This window comes from Papaver somniferum, chromosome 2, assembly GCF_003573695.1.
Source record: "Papaver somniferum cultivar HN1 chromosome 2, ASM357369v1, whole genome shotgun sequence".
In the NCBI taxonomy this organism is placed as follows: domain Eukaryota; kingdom Viridiplantae; phylum Streptophyta; class Magnoliopsida; order Ranunculales; family Papaveraceae; genus Papaver; species Papaver somniferum.
Genome location: NC_039359.1, coordinates 194,721,536 through 194,742,165, shown reverse-complemented (window position 1 = coordinate 194,742,165; position 20,630 = coordinate 194,721,536).

The window sequence follows — 20,630 nt, the reverse complement described above, 5'->3', positions numbered from 1 at the left end:
TTTAATATGTCTACGTAAGAACTACCAGGGTACCTTTTTTTTTATATACGTGTGTCATGTTCCACGACATAACCCTTAGTATTGACCGACATCATCTTCGTACATACCAAACCCTAATTCTCACACCACCGTGCCAATGGAAAACCATGCCAGCCACGTCCCCTCGCCAAGACATGCCAGCCGTACCACCGTGCCAATGGCAAACCATGCCAGCCATGTCCCTGCGCCAAGGCATGCCAGCCACGTCCCCGCGCCAAGGCATGCCAGCCGCACCACCGTGCTAATGGCAAACCATGCCAGCCACGTCCCCGCGAAAAGGCAGGCCAACCATGCCAGCCGCACCACCGTGCCAATGGAAAACCATGCCAGCCACGTCCCCGCGCCAAGGCATGCAAACCATGCCCGCCGCACCACCGTGCCAATGGCAAACCATGCCAGTCACGTCTCCGCGCCAAGGCATGCCAACCATGCCAGCCGCACCACCATGCCAATGGCATACCATGCCAGCCACGTCTCCGCGCCAAGGCATGCCAACCATGCCAGCCGCACCACATGTGCCAATGGCATGCCGTGCCAGCCACATCTCCGCGCCAAGGCATGCCAACCATGCCAGCCACACCACATGTGCCAATGGCATGTCGTGCAACCTTTCCACGCCAAGGGATGCCAACCGTGCCACATGTGCCAATGGCATGCCGTGCCAGCCGCATCTCCGCGCCGAGGCATACTGACCATGCCAGCCGTCCCAACATGCCATGCACGACGCTGGCTGCCAGAACGAAGGGTTACAATAATCAACGGCTACCCTTCCTTCTGAGATGCAAATCTCAGCCACACAAGTTCGCCACCTAACGCATGGCAACTTGTGGCCCAAATCCAAACATCATGGTTCATGCAAAACCTAATTTTGGTCGCGCCTAACACATGCCAAAGCCATGCAAGACGCTGAATACCAAAACGAAGGGTTGCAATAATCAACGGCTACCCTTCCATCTGAGATGCAGATCTCAACCGTCCAAGTTTGCCACCTAGCGCATGGCAACTTCCGTCCCAAGGCCAAACATCACGGTTTGTACTAAACAATAATTTTGTCCGCGCCTAACACATGCCAAAGCCATGCACAACGATGGCTTCCAAAACGAAGGGTTGCAATAATCAACGGCTACCCTTCCATCTGAGATGCAGATCTCAACCGTCCAAGTTTGCCAACTAACGCATGGCAACTTCCGGCCCAAGGCCGAACATCACGGCTTGTACTAAACCCTAATTTTTGTCGCGCCTAACACATGCCAAAGCCATGCACAACGCTGGCTGCCAAAACGAAGGGTTGCAATAATCAACGACTACCCTTCCATCCGAGATGCAGATCTCAACCGTCCAAGTTTGCCACCTAACGCATGGAAACTTCAGGCCCAAGTCCAAACATCACGATTTTTACTAAACCCTGATTTTGGCCGCGCCTAAACTATGCCAACCATGCCAGCCGCACCACATGTGCCAATGGCATGCCGTGCAACCTGTCCGCGCCATGGCATGCCAACCATGCCGCAGGTGCCAATGGCATGCCGTGCCAGCCACATCACCGCTCCAAGGCATGCCAACCATGACACATGTGCCAATGGCATGTCGTGCCAGCCACATCTCCGCGCCAAGGCATGCCAACCATGCCGCATGTGCCAATGACATGCCATGCCGCATGTGCCAATGGCATGCCGTGCCAGCCACATCTCCGTGCCAAGGCATGCCAACCATGGCGCATGTGCTAATGGCATGCCGTGCCACATCTCCGCGCCAAGGCATGCCAACCATGCCGCATGTGCCAATGGCATGTCGTGCCACATCTCCGCGCCAAGGCATGCTAACCATGCCACATTGCCACATGTGCCAATGGCATGCCGTGCCAGCCACATCTCCGCGCCAAGGCATGCAAACCATGCCACATGTGCCAATGGAATGCCGTTCCATCCACATCTCCACGCCGTGGCATGCCAACCATGCCATATGCACCGCTGTGCCAAAACCATGCCAACCTCTCCTTCACGTCGTTGGCTGCCAAAATGAAGGGTTGCAACAATCAACGTCCACCCTTCCATCTAAGATGAAGATCTTAGCCGTCTAAGGTCACCACCTAATGCGTGACAACCATTTGCCCAACACCAAGCCCTAATTTTGGCCGCGCCCAAATTATGCCAAAACCCTAGTTCTTGGCCGCGCCTAAACTATGACAAAATCCTAGCTTGGCCACGCCTAACCATGTCAAAGCCATGCCGGACATGCTTTCATACCGTTGGCTACCAAACGAAGGGTTGCAATAATCAACGACTACCCTTCCTTTCAAGATGCAAAATCTCGACCGTCGAGGGTCACCACCGAGCCGGCAAGTCTCCTAAGCTCAACTTGCCAAACAGCAGAAACATGCTACATGTTTTCCACGAAAATACTCGAGACATCAACACATGTCACAAACTGGGGGATGCTCATTAGGGTATTGGTTTGGCAATTTATAGCGTGCGGCGTACATTACGCCCATTACAAGAAAGTGTCATAAGAATGAGGCGGTTAGTAAATACAAGGAGTAATGGTGAAACGTTTCCTTCATTATGGAACATCAATTCCAGACGTTACCCATTACCGTTTCCTTCCATTCACTCAAACCGTTTCCAATTTTTACGAGACCAGGTTACGTTTCGTTGCGAGTTGTATAAATAGGTCTCACATATTTCCACCAAACAACAAGTTTTTTGGTCAGGAGAATACAACACTCAGAAATCATTTGTTAGCTTTCCCATCTGTTAGATTTCCACTTTCTGATCGTCGAACAACTACTCTTCTAGAATCAAGTATTCTGGTCTCAACGCTCTCTTCGCTTCCCTCCCCAAAACCAACCCTTCTCCTTAACTTTGTGACCTAAGCAAGTCTGGAACGACCATTTCTTGGTTTAGGACGGATTTGTACATATTGATCTCTCGAATATAAAGTACTCCCGTACAGTACATTGTTTAGGGTTTAGATTCGTTTCTCACCCACTCACGCGAAATTACCGAAATCAGCAGAAACCGTTTTCACCCTCAAACAACTAGTTTTATTGTTTTTAGGTTGTTTTCCAGAGTAATGGTAACCTCACATTTAAATATTTGATTTAATAAAACATAAGTCTTTTGTTCTCCATATCTATTATTATTTTGTGATTGTAATAATAATATAAAAAAAAACAAATTACGAAAATTGAATGAATTTCTGTTATTAATTTCGTTTCCGGTTCATAACAAGCTTGTACATACGAATAATTTTGTCTTTGAAATTCTCTCATAAGGAAAACAAGTTGTCCTTAATAAAGTATTTAGGGACTAAAAAAACCTCTTTAATGAAGAATAAAGTCGTCTAAGAAATTCATTTTCTAAGGAAAAATTAATTGTTATTGATTATGATATTTAGAGGCGATTTTTTAGAGAGAAAGTATTTGTCTTTGAAAAAAGCGTTTTGAGGCAAAGTGAGTCATCATAGATGGAATATTTAGGGACAAAACATGTTGCTTTTGGCGGCAAAAAAAATTGTATTTGAAAGTTCGTTTTAAAGGCAAAATGAATTGTCTTTAATAATAAATTTAGATACAAAAATAAATCTTTTGGAGAGGAGGAATTCGTCTCCGAAAATTCTTTCTAAGGCAAGAAATTTGGTCACTAAAATAATATTAGAGACGAACATGTTAGTCCTCTAAATTTGATATTTAGGGGAAATTGATTTTGTCTCTGATTAAATTAATTAGAGACAGTTTTTTTGTTTCAAATAATATACTATTAAAGACAAATTAAATTGACACGAAACTTTTGTTTTTGAGACAATTTTATTGGTCTTAAATAGTTATCATTAAAGACAAATTAAATTGACATAAAACTTTCGTTTTTGAGACAACTTAATTGGTCTTAAATAGTTATCATTAAAGAAAAATTAGTTTGTCCTGGAATTTACATTTTTCCGATAAAAATCTTGCTCGCAAAAAAATGCCTTTCGGTGTCAAATTTTTCCGTCATTTAAATAACTTTCGCAGACAATTTTATTTCGTTGGTGAAACTTGAAGTTTGCATTTCTAGAAAACTAATCCTTCGTGACAACAAACTTCCTCGGTTGTATTGTTACTGGTGAAGCCGCTTATTCGGATAGGAGAGTAACCTAATTAGGCGAAATCTCTTACGCCGCTCAGTTTAAAGTCTTCTTTGGGATTGAGAAGCTCTATTAGTACCGTTGGTGGGAAACTAGATAATTGCGGTTTATCTTTTGTTTTCGATTGATTTGATTGACTAACGGTGGTTGAACTTTGATTGCACCTAGTTTGTTTATGCTTGAGAATCTTCTCTTCTGATATAATATTCACTCAAACTAGATCGAAGTTTCGACAGAGATCTTTAGACTGTTTTTAGATCTAAAGACGTCTTGTGATAATCCATTGTTAACAGACTCCGTTCTGTACGTGATTGATCACAAGAGATTCAAGTTATTGTGTGCAGGTGTTTATTGAATATCTAGGAAGATTTGAAGACAAAAAATATATTGAAGATTTCTGATTTGGGGTTCATAATCTTTGGTGTGCACAATACTTGTTTCGGTATAGAGGATCCAACTATAATCGGTTTATCCTTGTGGTAGATTAGATTAATTAGTTGTGTAGATCGACATCAATACAATTCTTTGTGATTAAAAGTATTTATTGCAAAATATTAACAATTACTTCTGTAGTTGAGAATAAGATAGATCTAAGAACCTGACGAAGGAGTTTATTGAGATAAACAGAAGAGCCTTTGTCGAACTCATATCACTTGGTTGAAGAGAGTTGCTACCACAGATTTGTTGCTCCTTTACTGTTTGGAATACGAACCAAAGAAAATTTTCCAAGTACGTGACTTATTCATAAGTTGGAGGCGTGGGAATACAGACGGAACTAGGTGAACTATAGGTTTAGTTGCTTGGTCTCAACTATACGAAGTTGGTATGATTTTGTATAGCGGCTTAATCCTGAGAGTATTCAATTCTGGACAAGGTCCCGGGGTTTTTCTGCATTTGCGGTTTCCTCGTTAACAAAATCTTGCTGTGTCATTTACTTTTCCGCAGTTATAATTGTTGTTATGATAATTTAAAGTAAACTACACAAACATTAATTCCTATTTACTTGATAAGCAATCCTATTGTGTTTGGTTAAGTCCGAAAATTTTATAAAGTAAACATACTTCGTTGTTGTATTGTCTCGATCTCGTATCCATAAACGATCACACGAAGTGTGAACCGATTAGTTGTACTGTCTCGACCCAGTCCATAGACAATCACTTTCGGAGAAAGGACTTATAGGTAGGAAAAGTTTTAGATTGAGGTATATTTGGGTACCCTCGCCTTTTCAATTGGTAATTAGTAGAGTTGAGAAGGTGTACCACTGTTCCTGTAGAGGAGCTATCCAAAGTGCCATTAGCCATGAGGAAAGGAATGTTGTCCATATGCTCCTGAGGAAGATCTGTCAGGTCTTTGAATCTTTTGACACTTGTCATCCCCATGTTGTTGAAAGATAGATTTTTTTCATTATAGATAGACTTCTTTCTTTTGGCATGTATGATGGGGGTATTAGAAGTATTCAGGGTACTTTCATTAAGGTTATCAAATGAGTGTACCTTTTTCTTGGTCTTCCATGCTTCTTTTTTCTTCTTGGTAGCTTCAGCTTCCATATTAGCTTTGATTTGAGCCAAGGTAGGGAGGGTATTGAAAGGAAAATGTTTAGGAGTGTTAGTGACTGGGAAAATTTGTTCAGCAGCAGCAAGGTCAGCGGCAACAACTTTTTCATCTTCAATTCTTGGTTCAGAGTTATTGTTGAGGTTGGATCTTGCAGCAGCTTTCCACTTTGGAAGCTTTTTCTTGTAAGAGCTAGCAATATTTTTTGCTAGGTCCAATCTGTTAGGATTAAGACCTTAGAATTAACCTCACAAGACACTAGTTCTTTGGATCACGTAGAACTAAAGAAAACAGAATAAGATGCACTAAACGAAACAATAAAGATACAAGATTTAACGTGGTGCAATAATGTGCCTACGTCCACAAACGTCTACGATCAACTCTTATTATTAGAACGAATTACAGAGAATTAAACCCCAACTATGACCAGCAGATTGCTGTTCACAAACACCAAAATAATTCCCTAGAACAATACGCTCTAAACCCTAAAATTCTCTAGTTATGAGAACTCTTCTCTAAATTGTGTTGTGTATATTTTCTTAGGACTTGTACACCTATTTATATAGGTTACAAACTTGTCTTCCAAGTAAATGAGCTATACTAGGAAACCTAAACATAGCTAAGAAAGGAATCCTTGAGTTTAACTAAAACAGGAAACCTCTAGCTATACCAAAATAAGGAAACACCTAGATTGTTCTAGAAAATTCTGGAACCTTCCTAAAACATCGACAACTTCTAACAATTCTCCACCTTGCCGATGTTTTCACCAAACTGAGTTTGATCTTCACAAGTTAACCGTAGCCTCTAATGCCCCTAGGGCCTCAACAACGAGCAGTATTGATCAAGCTGAGACACCTCTCAAACTTGGCCTTCGAACGACTTTTGTCAACATGTCTGCTGGATTATCTTCAGTATCAACCTTCAATAGATGTACTAATCCGTTATCAACCACTTCTCGAACCTTATGATAACGGACATCAATATGCTTGGTGCATGCATGATAAACTTGAATCTTACCTAAAGGAATAGCACTTTGACTATCACAGTTCACAACAACACTCCGTTGTATAATCCCCAAGTCTTTGACTAAACCACAAAGCCATAACGCTTCCTTAACAGCCTCCGTCACAACAATATACTCTGCCCCCCGTAGTAGACAAAGCTACGATTGGTTGTAACATATACCTCCGATTGATAGGTCCTTCACTCAATGTAAAAAAATACCCTGAAGTATAACGACGCTTATCTCTAACACCCGCATAATCAGAATCAACAAATCCATATACCTTCAAATTCTGCTCCTTCTCAAATATTAAACCAATATCCAAGGTCCCTTGAAGATATCTTAAAATTCCCTTCACCGCATACCAGTGTGCTCTCCCAGGATTATCCCTATACCGACTAACTAAACCAACTGCTTGTGCAATATCCGGACGAGTACAAACCATAGCATACATCAAACAACCTACCGCATTAGCATAGAGAACCTCTGACATAAACTCCTTATCCTCAGTTGTGGTAGGACATAACTGTTTTGATAACTTAACTGTAGGCGGTACTGGAATACTAATAGATTTGGAGTTATGCATTCCAAAGCGACGAAGAACCTTCTCAAGAGAGGATTTCTGAGTAAGACATAACTTCCCCTTAGATCTATCTCGAGTAATCTCCATACCCAAAATCTTCTTAGTTGGACCCAAATCCTTCATCTCAAACTCTAAACTCAATTGTTTCTTCAAAACATTAATTTTTGACTTGCTCTTGGCAGCTATGATCATGTCATCCATATAGAGTAAAAGACAAACAAAACTTCCATCAGGAAACTTCTTAAAGTACACACACTGATCGTTTTTACTACGAGTGTACTTTTGCTGCAACATAAATATATCAAACCTCTTGTACCATTGTCTTGGTGATTGCTTCAAACCATACAATGATTTTTCTAGTCGACATACATAATCTTCCTTACCAACAACTTCATAACCAATGGGATGTGACATATAAATGTCTTCCTTCTAATTTCCATGCAAAAATGCAGTTTTGACATCTAATTGCTCGATCTCTAAGTCAAACCGTGCCACAAATGCTAAAAGGACCCAAATAAAAGTGTGTTTAACAACCGGAGAGAAAACTTCATTATAATCCACACCTTCTCTTTGTGCATATCCCTTAGACACTAACCTTGCTTTGTATCTTACACCACTAACGATACCCTTGGAATCTGGAATTCCATCCTTTAGCGTATATACCCACTTTCACCCAAACTTCTTTCGACCCTTAGGCAACTTAACAAGTTACCAAGTGTGATTCCTGTAAAGAGACTTCATCTCTTCATCCATGGATATTTTCCACTCAACGGCATGAGTATTACTCATTGCCTCCTCAAAGGTAAACGGCTCATCCTCAAAAACAGATAATGCATAAGACGCATACTCATCAAAACCATAACGGACCGGTGCATGCCTCTCACATTGAGAGGTCAAGGACGGAATATTCTCAACTTGTTGCTGTGTAGATTCCTCACTAGGAACCTCAAACTCAACTTCATCTTATACAAGAGTTTCTTTTTCTTCTTCTATAGTAGATGAACTAGGAACTCTTTGCTCCACCTGCATCGAATCATCTTCAACACCGCTACTACTATCACTTTCAATTTGAGAGTCCCAACCTGTGAACTTCTTTGAATCAAGCATCGCTTTCTCATTAAAGGTCACATCACGACTAATTATGAACTTATTCAATTTTGGACACCATAGACGATACCCTTTCACACCTAATGGATAACCTAAGAAAATAACTTTCTTAGCCCTAACATCCAACTTATCTTCTTTAACATGAAAATAGGCTGGACAACCAAACACCCTTAAATTAGAATAGTTCACGGGATTTCCATTCCATACCTCCATAGGTGACTTACACTTAATAGTTGTTGATGGTGATCGATTCACTAAATAGCACGCTGTATTCAACGCTTCAGCCCACCAATTCTTGTCTAAACTTTGGTTTGACAACATGCACCGTGCTCTCTCAAGTAACATTCGGTTCATTCTCTCCGCTACTCGATTTTGCTATGGTGTACCCTTAACTGTGAAGTGCCTAACGATACCTTGTTCCTCACAAAACTCCTTCAGTGGGTCTTCGATGTGTTCACCTCCATTATCGAACGTATCTTCTTAACCACACGACCAAGTTGTTTCTCTACCATGGTCTTCCACTTCTTAAACACCTCGGTGACTTCATTCTTATGCTTCATGGTGTAAAGCCAAACTCTCCCTGAAAAGTCATCGATAAAGGTCACAAACCACCTAGCACCTCCCTTAGAAACTGTACGAGGGGGACCCCAAACATCCGAATGGATGTAATCTAACATACCGTGCGTGTGGTGTACATCGGTACTAAAACTGCTCCTACATTGTTTCCCGAAGATACAATGCTCGCAGAAATCAAGCTTGCAAGTCTTCTCACCTCCAAGAAAGCCTTTACTACTCAACACGGACATACCTTTCTCAATCATATGCCCAAGACGCATATGCCATAAACGTGTTGACTCCACCTGTTTATGATCAATTGATTGAGAAACCATAGCTCCACCAAAAACTATATCTCCTTGTAAGAAATATAAATTACCATGTCTTACACTGATCATCTTCAAACTACCATTGTATAATACTTTCAAGAATCCATATTCAGCAACATACTTGTATCCAAGAGATTCAAGTACTCCTAACAAAATCAAACTCTTCCTCAAATCCGGAACATGTCTAACCTCTGAAAATATTGTGATAACACCATGCGAACGAACCTGTACCGTACCAACTCCAACTGTTTTGCAGGCATTAAAATTACCCATCATAACAGTACCACCATTCACCTCTCTGTAAGTAGTGAAACAATCCTTTGAAGGACACATATGATAAGAAGCATCAGAATCAAGCATCCAACCATCATTGAGATAACTCTTTAATGTAACGGTTAACACTTCCTCATAAAAACCACACATTGGGTCTTCTAAAACTTCACTGCCTTCAGCAACCGAAGCAACAATATTCTTCGAATCTGATTTATCACGTTTCTCATCTCTTGCCTTGAGCTTGAGACAATCAACCCTAATATGACCTGGTTTACGAAAATAGTAACACTCAATATCGCTATTTTTGGAACGATTCTTTGACTTTGACTTCTTATTACCATTCTTTCCTCTATCAACAAACAAGCCCTCGACTTGTGCTTCATCGCTGAACTCTTGCTTCCTTAATGCCTTAGCTTGTAAAGCAGAGACCACATCATCGAAAACCAAGTTATCCTCATCTTCGTCTTCATCGGTTTTCCCACTCAGCAAATAATCAGCGAAAGCATCACACGAGGGAGGCAAAGAACATAAGAATATCATGGATTTATCCATATCAGAGATAGTGACACTGATATTAGACAAATCAGAACATGTCTTATTAAACTCATTAATATGATCCATCATAGACTTACCTGGAGACATCCTAAAGGCATGGAGTCTACGCTTCAAGTAAAGTTCCGAAGTCAAATACTTTTGTAAGTAGAGCTTCTCTAACTTCTCCCACAGCACCTTTGCAGAGGTTTCACTCGAAAAGTTATGAGTGATATCCCTTGACAAACATAAACGAAGAGTTGAACACGCCATCAAATCAAGATCATCCCACTTCTCATCAGTCCAATCCTTTGGCAACATTGCTGGCTTCGCCTTGATTGCTTTGATTTGTTTCATACTAACAAGAATATCTTTTACATCAGTTTTCCATGATGTGAAATTATTCTTCCCATTGAACTTGATAATATCAAATCCACGCACCTTTGAAACTCCACTTGATCTAGAACTAGACATCTTCACTTCTAACTATGATCCTCTCCACGCTCACCGCACCACTTGTTAGGATTAAGACCTTAGAATTAACCTCACAAGACACTAGTTCTTTGGATCACGTAGAACTAAAGAAAACAGAATAAGATGCACTAAACAAAATAATTAAGACACAAGATTTAACGTGGTTCGGCAATGTGCCTACGTCCACAAATGTCTACGATCAACTCTTATTATTAGAACGAATTACAGATAATTAAACCCCAACTATGACCAGCAGATTGTTGTTCACAAACACCAAAATAATTCCCTAGAACAAAATGCTCTAACCCCTAAAATTCTCTAGTTATGGGAACTCTTCTCTAGATTGTGTTGTGTACATTTTCTTATGGTTACAAACTTGTCTTCCAAGTATATGAGTTATACTAGGAAACCTAAGCATAGCTAAGAAAGGAATCCTTGAGTTTATCTAAAACAGGAAACCTCTAGCTATACCAAAATAAGGAAACACCTAGATGGTTCTAGAAAATTCTGGAAACTTCCTAAAACATCGACAACTTCTAACACAATCTTCTGTTTTTAAATTGACAAGCTAAGACATCTGGGTATGGAGAGTTTGAAATATCATAAGAAGAGGACTGGGCTCCAAAGATGATGGGTTTTTTTTTTTATGTAGAAGCAATATTAGCTATTGTCTTTTCAAGCTCCAATCTTTTAGCAGCCTTCATTTTTGCTTCAAACTCAGCAGCTGCATCTGCATCAGAATATTGTCTGTGAATGACATCCTATCCAGCTTGAACAATTTTTTGTTGAGGAGTTATTGGTGGTGGGGTTGGTTCAGGAGTTGGTAAATTATGGTAATCAGGATTGTTTTGGTTTGGGGGGGAGGGACATGGTGAGATTGGGTGGTCAAGCACTCTTCAAAACTTTTCAGAATTTGATGCCATTGATAGCATAAGCACATTCCAGCCAGTGAGAGAGAGTAGGGGTTTCAAAAGCTTCTATTCCAAACTTGAGAGATCTAGTTACATTGATTGTAACTTTTACTTCCATGTTTTTTTCAAACCTATCTCTACCATAAGGTTTTTTTGTGTCTTGGTAAACTCCAATTGGTTTAACTATATTTCTTATATCAGGAATGATATAAAATGGAATTCTCTTAACAAGGAGCCAGATCATGACTGTAAAGAATAGTTCTTCATCAATTAGTTCAGGACCTTTAGCAGTGACTCCTAATAGAACCATCAGCTTGTCAAAAACACCTCTAGTGCCTCATTTCCTCAAAGTTGAGTAGTCTTCTTCATGAGTGGTTCTGAGAATGTAAAAGTTTCTTCTTCTGTTCCAAACTTCCACCTCAATTCTGCTAAGAATTTCCCAGTTAGCATTGATAAAGTTTCTTACTCTGGATGTTTGAAAGCATATGTTGCTGCACAGTTTGCCAATAAAGCATCCTTTCCAATAATGCAGAATTCATTTTTTTTCACTAGGTTATCAATGGAGGGTGGGTTTGAGTTTGAGGAAGAGGTCATGAAACTGATAATTTGGTACCAGAAAAGAGAGGATGTATGAAGGTTATGTTCACTTGGAGTAGATAGGGTAAAGGAGATGGTAATGAGAGTGATGTTGATAGGACTAGCTTTAATTTGAAATTTGTACACGGGTATACTTTGAGACTTGTCGTAAATAGAATAGAGAAATGGCTCTGTATGAAGACTGCTGGGATTGTACTTGTGTGTGTTGTAAATGCAAATAGTGGTGTTATATTGGTCGTGTCTTCCATGGCTAATGGCAGTTTAGATATAGACCTGTTAACAAAAGCACCGTTGTGGACTATAAGGTTAGCAGTAGTAAAGACAAAGTTTGATGAGTGCATAGTTACCAGTTTACTATGCTTTTCAACTGTATCATCTTCTGGTGTGAAGAGAGTGTAACCGAACTTTTGTTTCCAACTTAAGATTTTGTTGGGCCGTCTCCTTGTAGTTATGAGCTCAGCTGTGTGATTGCGATGAATTTCAGCCCATATGTATTTCGAATCAGCCGGTGTCTGAGTCGTTATTTGGTGAGTAAGCATCTGAGTTAGAACCGTGCGAGATAGGCGTGTGAAAGGACATATGTCTTTGCATGTCAGCCATCTGCTAGTACCTAATGTGGTTTTGTCCATCGACTCATTTCCACCTGTCAAGACCAACAGAATATCAGTTAGATGAGAAACGCGTGTGAAGAATAATTTCTTGCAGCATAGACTATTATAGTTTAAGTGCAGGATATTTGAAGCGACATGAGTATGAGAGAAAGGTTTTTAAGAGAAAGGGAGTATATATTGGGAATTGTCGCAATTTATTGGCGAAACGATCGAAGCTTCAAAGATGAGTCCCTTTATAAGAGTCTTTTCACTAGCTGGGAGAGAAAACAATTGTTTTCTCTCTGCAAGTCTTCCTTCTAAAAATTTCCCGAGAGTTTTTTCATGGCTGGGAGTCAGGAAAATATCGATCGCAAGGGCAAACGAAAATTGGTCGAAGTAAATGTTGAACCCCGTATACACTGGTACCCTTATGAACATTTGGTTAATAGTCTGCCCTATGGAGTAGCTTTTCCACAGGGATGTGAATCCCCCAATTTCAGAGAAAGTTTGGACTGGTATTTTAAGGACATGCAACATAACTTGGATGTAAAGATTGAAGAGGGTTTGCTGCAACACACTCCACTAGGAGTTGTACATGAGTTTTTGCTCGATTCCCCAGTTGAGAGACTGATTCAGTTCTTCAAATAACCCAATCCTTCTCTCATTAATCAAGATACAGGTAATCCCTTTCTTAGGCCTGATTTTAGTGTTGAGCAGGGTAGATGTAGAACGCCTGGTGATACGCATAATAGTGAGAGTAGTGCTCCTGATTCTAGAGGGACTGAGGAACCAATGCCATCGGAGAAGCCAAAGCGACATGGATCTTATGATGATGACTGGGTTTTGTATGATTATCATACAAATTATGGACCCTTTGAAGTTCATGAGGGAGTTGCAATTGTTGATGATCGGTTTCTCGTATCTGGGTTGAGTAGGAATGGATATCATTCGATTACTCTTCCCCCTACTACACCATTTATGGTTCGAAAATTGGAAGCACATCCTTGGAAGGAGGAGGAGCCTATGTACTTTCCAGTTTTGGATGCTCTCTGTCCGGCTACTGGTAAAATTGGGTGAGCCATCTTTGCCGAATTCTATCAACCCACCACCAATCCAACCGCCGATCCAGTTTCCAATCCCGTTCAGCCGATGAGTCCGTCCAATGGTGAACCTGAACAGACTGAGCCGGAGAAGAACCAAGAAGAGAAACATACAACTCCTCCCAGAAATCCAGATTCCAAGGCCAACCAGGCGATTGACTCGGAGTCAGACTCGTAGAGTTAGCCAAGGTACTCGGAGCCGAACTCAGCAAAAGGGTTAGAAGGTGAGTATGCTGATTCTCTTGCTTCCTATACTCAAGAATCATGTGAAGCAGGATTTGATTTGGTTTTAGGGTATGATGGAAAACAATCTGGGGAGAATTCGTGTTTTATGTTTTGGAATTTTTTTGGTAAGTATTTTGGATACTGGTATTGTTATGGATAATAGATGGATGTTTGTTTTTATGAAACTTTTGAAATGGGTAATTTTAGTTTACGAATGTGTGGGTATGAATGGCTTTTTTGGTCAAAACTTTGATCTTGGTAACCACAGTTAGAGGATTAGTAGGATTTTCTAAGGTAGACTTTGTTTGAATCGTAGCTAGTGAATCCTGAGAATGATTTTCCTCTAAATGTTGAGAATAGGTTGAGAGATTCAGAGTAGGTGCTTCAGAAACATAGCTCTGCTCAAATAGATGATTGGAATTTTTCTGATTGAAATGTAGGGTGTGAGGTTTCTTGGTAGTAGTAGGAGATCTCAAGATGGGGTTATGATTCAGATCATTCTGAAAGTTATTTCTGGTATTAGCTTTGATTTAATAGGAGTAACTGGGAATTCTCTTAGCAGTAACTAGGTAATGGGTAGTATTGATTGAGGTGAAAGAACTCCTGAATATGAAAGATTGGTTTTCCATAGTGATTTTTGTGATACTTGGGTTGTTTGGGATGTTGTTGTTGCCTGTGATGGTTATGAGCCCTGTGATACTTGTAATACCTGTGCTTTTTGTGTTTCTGGTGATTCTAGTAGTTCCTGTGTTTCCTGTGATTTGTGAGTTACCTTTCATGTAAGAGCTGAGGTAGTTGAAATTACTGTGATTTCGATTGCTGTGATTGTGTTGCTGGTGAATATCCATTAAGAAATAGGCCAATTAGAAGAAAAAAAAGGATGATCATGGAAGCATAAGAGGAGAAGAGAGAAAGAGAGTTGGAGAAGAATTGAAAGATGGAGGAAAAACGGTAGGAATCCGGTAGAAGATGACCGTTGAGATACTAGAGGACAAGGATAATGGATAAAAACTAATTGATGTTTGAGTTTTCAGGAGATGCAAAATTTGGAGTTGTACGACTCATTCTCTCACATCATTCTTTCTCTCGGTGGATATTTTTCATTTGATTTATATAGAAAATAAAAAGGACAACTATACTAATCAATTTGGAGGGGTGAGGCATTTAGGACAATATAATTTTCGAACACAGAGATCTGCTTCGTCATCCTGACGTAAGCACTCAATTCCTCCTCATGTTCTCTGAAAGTCAAATCCCGAGAATCCATCTTGCTAGAATTCATCAGTTAGCTCCCCTCCTTGTGATCATCATTGGTAGTTATATCATATATACAACTTTCTCTCTTCACAGTACCTCTTTTGATCGAAAGCACTTTACAAATAAGTTTCACTTAACTAAGTACAATTATAAGAAAACATTGAATAATCTCCAGGTCAAAAGTAAACAGTTCATTAAATTCCATTCAAAAAGTTTCCGAAAAAGCATTCATCATTATATCTCAATTTTGTTCTCAAACTGTTACATTACTATTACTTCTAGACAAACTACCAATTGTCTTGACCAAAAAAACATGATTTGTTTCCCCCATGTCCTAAACCATCACAAACATCATCTTCAATACCAAACAACTAAAGCCGAAGCAAACATTACTACTTACCAAAATAACATTCAGAACTCCACTAACTATACACATCAACATCACCATCAAACTAGAAAAGAAACCGGCCGAATGATTGAGAAGGACAACAAAATACTTACCAACATCTGCAACAAAATAAAGAAGAATAGGTGCAAGATCAAGCATCGGAAAAGCTGTTTTGTAAAAAACTTGTTGACCATTTTCAGGATTTATTCTGAACCTGGAAATCTAGCCTTTTGCGACACCTGCGAAGAGACTACCAAAAGCCTTCTTCATTAGTGCTTCATCCTTCCTCTTCATATCTCTCACTATCATCACTGTCAGATGGCGCCGGTGAAGTATCACTTGAAGATGCAGATTCCTCATTGTATGTATCTTCTCCAGTCCCTTCCTCCTCAGTATCGGCATCTAACATCTCTGCATCTCTTCTCTCCGGCTCACCCTCCCGCATGGTCCTTGCAAAAATCTTGGGATTGGCAAGTTCATACTCAAATCGGCTCCCAAACTTCCTCTCATTGTACCTTTATATCCTCCTCTTATCCTCTGCAGCATATGAATCAAGTTCGTTGGTATCAACCTCCTCCACATTATACTCAAAACCTTCATCAGAAGCATCAGAATCACTTTCTGTCGCACTCCCGTACCTTGGTGCTTTGGCATGCTTCTCAGCCCACTCTTCATCCTTTCTATCTCTTCTTGCGAAATATTTTGGCTTCCATGCCTCTGAAAAATTGTCTCTTGCTCTTCTCTCTGATGGATCAACTCATGTGCACGATGATCAATTTCGGATTGAATGCCAGCCCTCAATTTCTGTAACTCTTCAGTGCTCAAAGAGAGAGCAAGAACGTTGACTTGTTCATACTCAAAGGAAGACGATGATTCAACCGGAAGTCTATCTTCACCAGCATTTGGAAGATTTTGATCATTACCTAAATCTATTTTCTCTTTTTTAATTCTTTCCTTTTCTGAGCAAAACCCCAAAGAAAATTACCTTGGCTATGATACTCTCTCGGGTAAACATCCATTTAAAGACCCAATTGTTCCCATTAAATCCCATTTATGGCGCTTGGTTAAGCGTCATGTCGCTTTGTTTACCACGCCAATTCAAACCCATGCGTATTGTTTTCACCCTCATGATCATAATTACCTTACCAATACCTATTTTCAACACCTAAAAATTACTATAACCACTACTCCTTTTGGAACTTCCATTAAGGGAGGTATTGGTAGGTCACCAAACTTTGATGAAATATTTTGGGGTCTAATTAAAATTTTGTGTTTTATGCAGATTATGAGAATGCAGCATCATTTGGAGGCACCATTGAAGTCTGGGGCATGTCTGCCAGATGGGCTATCTCCAATAATAGTTTAACCATCAAACCTACACCCATTACCAAAAAGCACACTACTAATTAAATATATAAAACTCCACATACTTTTTCCCACCATTTCTACTATTTTAACCCTCTCCATCCATTTAATTATTCCACTACCATTATTACTCTTGGCAGTTTATACCACCATACCTCTGTCTATCTAAAAAAAAGACAAACCCATTTATGGTTCACCAGATCCTAACATCATCATGCTTACGTACGTACCATTCACATATAACCCTGGAAAACTTACAAAGGATCTTTGGTTTTGTCTACACTTGGTTATTTCATCATATAGTTCACGTGAAGACTAATATCTTCTCTGCCATTACACATAAAAGATGGGAAAGACAAGGACAACTCGTATGATAAATCATGTCTCCAAAGCGGAAGTAGCAGCATAACAACAACAACCTTAAACCAATTCTCCCCTGAGAATTTTTCATACCTCACTTATCAACTTCCCCATCCTTTTTTAAGGTTCAAAGGCATAAAAAAATAAAAAGTTACTGTCACATCCTTATTCATATGGTCTGTGATCTCTATCAGGATAGTACCAATAAGAGATTCCTTTTTATACACCTTCATATTATATGTTTTTTATGTGTTCCTCATCACATCATATCTATACTCATATATATCTAGTCTACCTACCAAATGGAACTTCCCAATCTACCAAATAATTCTCAAGATATTCAAAACCTGTCTACCCAAATGGCTGAAAAATTAACATTACCATCCACTCTCTCTGACCCTATTTTCATTGACAAAACTGTCATTCTAGCTGAGATTGATAGTAATTGGAAGTGGTGTATGGTAGGATACTTATGCTGTGAAACTCTTGTCCCTACCTCTTCAATGCGTTACTACATATGTAATCAATGGCCTCTTGCTCAATTTCCCACTGTCACAACATTTAGTGGAATGCGAAACAAAGTTCTTATTCGTTTCTTAGCTGAAGAAGATTTCAATAGAATCAATTCGCGGAGACTTTGGTTTGTATATGGGTATCTAATGGTGTTAAAAGTTGTACCCACAGAGGGATGGCCAGCAAATTACCAACTATCTTTCACTGAATAACTAATGTGGTTTATCCTGTGTAATATTCCAAAAGAGTGTATCGAATTTGAAGATCTTCGGTAACTTACCTTCAATATGGGAGAACTCATTGAAGCTCGAGATCCTTTTGGTAATCACCCCTTAAAGAAAAATGTCAAGGTGTGCGTCAGGATTTCTATACATAAAGCTTTACCAGTAGGCATCCCACTGTTCACTAGTGGAAGAACTCAACCCTTCCTTATTGAGTGTAGATACATGAAAGTTCCGAGATATTTCTGCACTTCATGTCGTGTCCTTGATCATAAGGATATCAACTGTCCAGCATGGAAGTTGAAGCAGAAATATATCAAGGAAACTGCTTCTTCTAGTAGTAAACAAGTTCTTCCTGCTGTATCAAGACTTATAATGTCGTCACCACCAGTTGAAAAACAAGTTGTATCTACATCTACCGCAATAACAGATACTATGATGCAACATACTGAAATTGTGCCAGATACTCAAGTTGAGTCCACTACTGCGCTTATATGCAACAAAGGAAAAACTAAGAATAATGATCAGAAGATGGAAAATACTACTCAAAAAGGTATTTCAAATACTTTCCAGATGGGACCTTTTGTCAATCGATCCACTACTTTGAAGATTTTTGATGTTGGCCAGATTCAGCAAAACTCGACTCAGCAGAACAACGGGTTACCAATCATCTTCAAACAGGTTACTACTCAGAATGTTACTATTTAAGCTTTTATCACTGGCTCTGAATCGGTTATTAGTGGACCTATTCGAACTTCAAACTCTTCAAGAAGATTCAAAACTACTACTGTTCCTATTCCCAATCCTATTATCACTAGAGGAACTCTTATCTCAGCTGAGCATGACGCTCTATCTAATATCAAAAGAAATATCAATCCCAAGGCTGATTTGAGGAAACGTACCAGAGCTAATTCTAGTCTATCTAGTATAGTGGTTATCCTAGAAGAACAGGATACTACTGAACCTGACTATACTCAACTGTGCCCTCCTATTACTAAATTGGGGGATTTACCTGCTATCAATCTATCAAAATTTTATCTCAATACCCAACCAGTAATTGATTCTTATGGAAGTTATAATGTACCTGCTGATACTTCTCCAAACAACAATGGTATCCGCAATAATTCTCATCTCAATGCTGCTACTTCTAATCTTGATTCCTTCCAAGATACTTCTCAAAGTGGTGATACTAACAATGCTTCTCTTGGTGGTGGGTCTAATTCCACCACTCAGGTAAATTCTACCCCTTCACCCCCTTAATTGATCATATTTCTGCTACCCCCATTAATCATTTCCCTATTAATAATGTCAACTTGCTAGCTTGGAATATTAAAGTTTAGGTAAAAAAAACTGCAAACAAGGAACTTAGCTTGTTATGTAAAAATGTCAATCCTAACATCATTTTCTTATCAGAAACTAAAATGAACAAAGATCTGGCTGCTAGGAAATTAAAAAATATGGGATTCCCTTGCACGTTTAATGCTTCTAGCATTGGTAGGAGTGGGGGTCTAGTCTTGGCCTGGAAGAAGGAGATTCAAAGTAACATTATATCATCCAGCATGAGGGGCATCTATGTCACATCTACTGACATTATTCACTCTAGAACTAGCCACATCCATTTTATGTATGAAGAACCTAACAGTATAGTTTGAGACATGCTTTTTGGGAACGACAATTCCAACAGTCTAATGCTCCCTTAGATGAACCGGTTTTTTTATAGGTGATTTTAATGCTCTTCTAGGAACTGAAGATAAAAATGGTGGTTTAGAGGTTGATGATTCTGATTTCTCAAATCTTAGGAATTTTTGTTCTTCTTTCAATTTGCATGATCTTGGATTTTCTGGTCCTAGATTTACTTGGTCCAATATGCAACAGGGTCCTGACTTAATTTTAGAAAGATTAGATAGATGTCTCATTAACCAAACTGCTGAGGATTTATGCCCTAAACTTTGTGTTAACAACCTACCTAGAGACTCTTCTGACCATTACCCCATGCATATTGGTTTCAATTATGAGGATATTTATAGGCCTAGGCCTTTCCACTTCATGGCTATGTGGATGGAAGATCCAACATGTAGAGACATTATTGCTAACTCCTGGTCTGTTAATGTGGTAGGCTCTCCTGCCTATAAACTGAAAGCTAAGCTTTCAAACACAAAAAAAAAGTTCTTAGGGACTGAAATAAAACTTCCTTTGGTAATATTCAAACTAATATATCTACCATTAGGAAAGAGTTGGCAGAGGTCCAAAGTTCTAATCAAACTGATACTAGTACTACTTTCAGACTCAAAGCTAGATTGAAATATCTCTAGAATTTAGAAGAGCTATACTTGAAGGATAAATCCAGGGAGGTTTGGCTCATGGAAGGTGACAGAAATTCACCCTACTTCCATAGAATCACCCTCTTTAGGAGAAAAATAAATGTTATGAGTTGGATAAAGGATTCCTCAAATACTATTCTAACTGATAGAGATAGTATTGGAACTTCTTTTATAAATTAGTGGTCCCGTGACACCTTTCCTAATTTTATGTAATT